Source organism: Ambystoma mexicanum (assembly GCF_040938575.1).
Source record: "Ambystoma mexicanum isolate Mex_15411 chromosome 12 unlocalized genomic scaffold, UKY_AmexF1_1 Mex_chr12_unloc.1, whole genome shotgun sequence".
Lineage (NCBI taxonomy): Eukaryota > Metazoa > Chordata > Amphibia > Caudata > Ambystomatidae > Ambystoma > Ambystoma mexicanum.
The window spans coordinates 13421539-13428077 of record NW_027182322.1 but is presented as its reverse complement, the minus strand read 5'-3'; the positions used below and the strand labels follow the sequence as shown (position 1 = coordinate 13428077).

The following is a 6539-nucleotide window of genomic DNA, read 5'->3' as shown; positions in this document are numbered from 1 at the left end:
GTGTAGGGTGTCGTGTTTTGGTCTATCTCATTTACAGCTATTATAAAGACAATGTTTCTGAAGGAAGGATACATTAGGAAAGTGCAAAGTTTCTGGCAGTGATGTTGTATTGCTTATGAGCAATATGTTCCTGTTGCAATGGAAGGCAGACTGCTTTTGATTCAGTTGCATGCTGTATTAGATACATAGGTTCAACTTGGGTCAAATACTAAGATTAAAGTATCGGCCAAAAATAAACATTCCTCACATGCATAATGTTCCTTGTTTGAATAAGAAAGTAAAAAACGCGACTCTGGTGGGATTCGAACCCACAAGCTTTGAATGACTTTGCCAATTCACTTAGAAGTCCAACGCGCTATCCATTGCGCCACAGAGCCAGATGCAAATCCACTTGCGTACAGTAAGGGATGATCGAAGTTTTGTCAATCCAGTGTTTACTTCACATCACATTATCAAGCCTTCTGGGATACATGAAAGAATTATTGTTTTCTGAAACATAAAATGTCTGTAGCAAGAATCACACTTCTGTGTGAAACCTTGAACTGCACCTTTGTTCGCTTGGGGAGAAATTCAGAGAATAGGGTATTACAGTATTTTCTTGCCAAGTGAATAGGTTTGGACAACAATTCCATACCTTAATAAAAAAGAACTGGATAAAAAGTGCAGACATACAATTGGTTAACAATACAAAAACACAAAGAGAATATACCATAAATAGCTTTGAAAGAAGATTTTACTTTATATGTCGCTAGAAACAAATGTCTGAGTGTAGGGTGTCGTGTTTTTGGTCTATCTCATTTACAGCTATTATAAAGACAATGTTTCTGAAGGAAGGATACATTAGAAAAGTGCCAAGTTTCTGGCAGTGATGTTGTATTGCTTATGAGCAATATGTTCCTGTTGCAATGGAAGGCAGACTGCTTTTGATTCAGTTGCATGCTGTATTAGATACATAGGTTCAACTTGGGTCAAATACTAAGATTAAAGCATCGGCCAAAAATAAACATTCCTCACATGCATAATGTTCCTTGTTTGAATAAGAAAGTAAAAGATTCGACTCTGGTGGGATTCGAACCCACAACCTTTGAATGACTTTGCCAATTCACTTAGAAGTCCAACGCGCTATCCATTCCGCCACAGATCCAGACGAAAATTAACTTGCGTACATTAAGGGATGATCGAAGTTTTGTCAATCCAGTGTTTACTTCACATCATATTATCAAGCCTTCTGGGATACATCAAAGAATGATTGTTTTCTGAAACATAAAATGTCTGTAGCAAGAATCACACTTCTGTGTGAAACCTTGAACTGCACCTTTGTTCGCTTGGGGAGAAATTCAGAGAATAGGGTATTACAGTATTTTCTTGCCAAGTGAATTGGTTTGGACAACAATTCCATACCTTAATAAAAAAGAACTGGATAAAAAGTGCAGACATACAATTGGTTAACAATACAAAAACACAAAGAGAATATACCATAAATAGCTTTGAAAGAAGATTTTACTTTATATGTCGCTAGAAACAAATGTCTGAGTGTAGGGTGTCGTGTTTTGGTCTATCTCATTTACAGCTATTATAAAGACAATGTTTCTGAAGGAAGGATACATTAGGAAAGTGCAAAGTTTCTGGCAATGATGTTGTATTGCTTATGAGCAATATGTTCCTGTTGCAATGGAAGGCAGACTGCTTTTGATTCAGTTGCATGCTATATTAGATACATAGGTTCAACTTGGGTCAAATACTAAGATTAAAGCATCGGCCAAAAATAAACATTCCTCACATGCATAATGTTCCTTGTTTGAATAAGAAAGTAAAAAATGCGACTCTGGTGGGATTCGAACCCACAACCTTTGAATGACTTTGCCAATTCACTTAGAAGTGCAACGCGCTATCCATTGCGCCACAGAGCCAGATGCAAATCCACTTGCGTACAGTAAGGGATGATCGAAGTTTTGTCAATCCAGTGTTTACTTCACATCAAATTATCAAGCCTTCTGGGATACATGAAAGAATGATTGTTTTCTGAAACATAAAATGTCTCTAGCAAGAATCACACTTCTGTGTGAAACCTTGAACTGCACCTTTGTTCGCTTGGGGAGAAATTCAGAGAATAGGGTATTACAGTATTTTCTTGCCAAGTGAATTGGTTTGGACAACAATTCCATACCTTAATAAAAAAGAACTGGATAAAAAGTGCAGACATACAATTGGTTAACAATACAAAAACACAAAGAGAATATACCATAAATAGCTTTGAAAGAAGATTTTACTTTATATGTCGCTAGAAACAAATGTCTGAGTGTAGGGTGTCGTGTTTTGGTCTATCTCATTTACAGCTATTATAAAGACAATGTTTCTGAAGGAAGGATACATTAGGAAAGTGCAAAGTTTCTGGCAGTGATGTTGTATTGCTTATGAGCAATATGTTCCTGTTGCAATGGAAGGCAGACTGCTTTTGATTCAGTTGCATGCTATATTAGATACATAGGTTCAACTTGGGTCAAATACTAAGATTAAAGCATCGGCCAAAAATAAACATTCCTCACATGCATAATGTTCCTTGTTTGAATAAGAAAGTAAAAAATGCGACTCTGGTGGGATTCAAACCCACAACCTTTGAATGACTTTGCCAATTCACTTAGAAGTGCAACGCGCTATCCATTGCGCCACAGAGCCAGAAGCAAATCAACTTGCGTACAGTAAGGGATGATCGAAGTTTTGTCAATCCAGTGTTTACTTCACATCAAATTATCAAGCCTTCTGGGATACATGAAAGAATGATTGTTTTCTGAAACATAAAATGTCTCTAGCAAGAATCACACTTCTGTGTGAAACCTTGAACTGCACCTTTGTTCGCTTGGGGAGAAATTCAGAGAATAGGGTATTACAGTATTTTCTTGCCAAGTGAATAGGTTTGGACAACAATTCCATACCTTAATAAAAAAGAACTGGATAAAAAGTGCGGACATACAATTGGTTAACAATACAAAAACACAAAGAGAATATACCATAAATAGCTTTGAAAGAAGATTTTACTTTATATGTCGCTAGAAACAAATGTCTGAGTGTAGGGTGTCGTGTTTTGGTCTATCTCATTTACAGCTATTATAAAGACAATGTTTCTGAAGGAAGGATACATTAGGAAAGTGCAAAGTTTCTGGCAGTGATGTTGTATTGCTTATGAGCAATATGTTCCTGTTGCAATGGAAGGCAGACTGCTTTTGATTCAGTTGCATGCTGTATTAGATACATAGGTTCAACTTGGGTCAAATACTAAGATTAAAGCATCGGCCAAAAATAAACATTCCTCACATGCATAATGTTCCTTGTTTGAATAAGAAAGTAAAAAATGCGACTCTGGTGGGATTCGAACCCACAACCTTTGAATGACTTTGCCAATTCACTTAGAAGTCCAACGGCAGTCCATTCCGCCACAGATCCAAATGAAAATTCACTTGCGTACATTAAGGGATGATCGAAGTTTTGTCAATCCAGTGTTTACTTCACATCATATTATCAAGCCTTCTGGGATACATCAAAGAATGATTGTTTTCTGAAACATAAAATGTCTGTAGCAAGAATCACACTTCTGTGTGAAACCTTGAACTGCACCTTTGTTCGCTTGGGGAGAAATTCAGAGAATAGGGTATTACAGTATTTTCTTGCCAAGTGAATTGGTTTGGACAACAATTCCATACCTTAATAAAAAAGAACTGGATAAAAAGTGCAGACATACAATTGGTTAACAATACAAAAACAAAAAGAGAATATACCATAAATAGCTTTGAAAGAAGATTTTACTTTATATGTCGCTAGAAACAAATGTCTGAGTGTAGGGTGTCGTGTTTTTGGTCTATCTCATTTACAGCTATTATAAAGACAATGTTTCTGAAGGAAGGATACATTAGAAAAGTGCCAAGTTTCTGGCAGTGATGTTGTATTGCTTATGAGCAATATGTTCCTGTTGCAATGGAAGGCAGACTGCTTTCGATTCAGTTGCATGCTGTATTAGATACATAGGTTCAACTTGGGTCAAATACTAAGATTAAAGCATCGGCCAAAAATAAACATTCCTCACATGCATAATGTTCCTTGTTTGAATAAGAAAGTAAAAAATGTGACTCTGGTGGGATTCGAACCCACAACCTTTGAATGACTTTGCCAATTCACTTAGAAGTCCAACGCGCTATCCATTGCGCCACAGAGCCAGATGAAAATCAACTTGCGTAAATTAAGGGGTGATCGAAGTTTTGTCAATCCATTGTTTACTTCACATCATATTATCAAGCCTTCTGGGATACAAGAAAGAATAATTGTTTTCTGAAACATAAAATGTCTGTAGAAGAATCACACTTCTGGGTGAAACCTTGAACTACACCTTTGTTCCTTTAGGGATAAATTCGGAGAATAGGGTATTACTGTATTTTCTTGCAAACTGAATACGTTTGGACAACAATTCCATACCTTAATAGAAAAGAACTGGATAAAAAGTGCAGCCATACAATTGGTTAACAATACAAAAACACAAAGAGAATATACCATAAATAGCTTTGAAAGAAGATTTTACTTTATATGTCGCTAGAAACAAATGTCTGAGTGTAGGGTGTCGTGTTTTTGGTCTATCTCATTTACAGCTATTATAAAGACAATGTTTCTGAAGGAAGGATACATTAGGAAAGTGCAAAGTTTCTGGCAGTGATGTTGTATTGCTTATGAGCAATATGTTCCTGTTGCAATGGAAGGCAGACTGCTTTTGATTCAGTTGCATGCTGTATTAGATACATAGGTTCAACTTGGGTCAAATACTAAGATTAAAGCATCGGCCAAAAATAGACATTCCTCACATGCATAATGTTCCTTGTTTGAATAAGAAAGTCAAAAATGCGACTCTGGTGGGATTCAAACCCACAACCTTTGAATGACTTTGCACGTTCACTTAGAAGTCCAACACGCTATCCATTGCGCCACAGAGCCAGATAAAAATCCACTTGCGTACAGTAAGGGATGATCGAAGTTTTGTCAATCCAATGTTTACTTCACATCATATTATCAAGCCTTCTGGGATACAAGAAAGAATAATTGTTTTCTGAAACATAAAATGTCTGTAGAAGAATCACACTTCTGGGTGAAACCTTGAACTACACCTTTGTTCGCTTGGGGAGAAATTCAGAGAATAGGGTATTACAGTATTTTCTTGCCAAGTGAATTGGTTTGGACAACAATTCCATACCTTAATAAAAAAGAACTGGATAAAAAGTGCAGACATACAATTGGTTAACAATACAAAAACACAAAGAGAATATACCATAAATAGCTTTGAAAGAAGATTTTACTTTATATGTCGCTAGAAACAAAAGTCTGAGTGTAGGGTGTCGTGTTTTTGGTCTATCTCATTTACAGCTATTATAAAGACAATGTTTCTGAAGGAAGGATACATTAGAAAAGTGCCAAGTTTGTGGCAGTAATGTTGTATTGCTTATGAGCAATATGTTCCTGTTGCAATGGAAGGCAGACTGCTTTTGATTCAGTTGCATGCTGTATTAGATACATAGGTTCAACTTGGGTCAAATACTAAGATTAAAGCATCGGCCAAAAATAAACATTCCTCACATGCATAATGTTCCTTGTTTGAATAAGAAAGTAAAAAATGCAACTCTGGTGGGATTCGAACCCACAACCTTTGAATGACTTTGCCAATTCACTTAGAAGTCCAACGCGCTATGCATTGCGCCACAGATCTAGATGAAAATCAACTTGCGTAAATTAAGGAATGATCAAAGTTTTGTCAATCCAGTGTTTACTTCACATCATATTATCAAGCCTTCTGGGATACAAGAAAGAATAATTGTTTTCTGAAACATAAAATGTCTGTAGAAGAATCACACTTCTGGGTGAAACCTTGAACTACACCTTTGTTCCTTTAGGGATAAATTCGGAGAATAGGGTATTACTGTATTTTCTTGCAAACTGAATACGTTTGGACAACAATTCCATACCTTAATAGAAAAGAACTGGATAAAAAGTGCAGCCATACAATTGGTTAACAATACAAAAACACAAAGAGAATATACCATAAATAGCTTTGAAAGAAGATTTTATTTATATGTCGCTAGAAACAAATGTCTGAGTGTAGGGTGTCGTGTTTTTGGTCTATCTCATTTACAGCTATTATAAAGACAATGTTTCTGAAGGAAGGATACATTAGGAAAGTGCAATGTTTCTGGCAGTGATGTTGTATTGCTTATGAGCAATATGTTCCTGTTGCAATGGAAGGCAGACTGCTTTTGATTCAGTTGCATGCTGTATCAGATACATAGGTTCAACTTGGGTCAAATACTAAGATTAAAGCATCGGCCAAAAATAAACATTCCTCACGTGCATAATGTTCCTTGTTTGAATAAGAAAGTAAAAAATGCGACTCTGGTGGGATTCACACCCACAACCTTTGCATGACTTTGCCAATTCACTTAGAAGTCCAACGCGCTATCCATTGCGCCACAGAGCCAGATGAAAATCAACTTGCGTAAATTAAGGGATGA

General features: G+C 36.4%; 1 non-coding gene across 1 annotated transcript; it reads right to left on the bottom strand.

Moving 5' to 3' along the window:
• Nucleotides 1–4118: 4118 nt before the first annotated feature.
• Nucleotides 4119–4208, bottom strand: TRNAR-UCU (transfer RNA arginine (anticodon UCU)). Its single transcript is given in 2 exon segments — nucleotides 4119–4154; nucleotides 4172–4208. It is a non-coding gene; the product is annotated as a tRNA-Arg (tRNA).
• Nucleotides 4209–6539: the final 2331 nt, after the last annotated feature.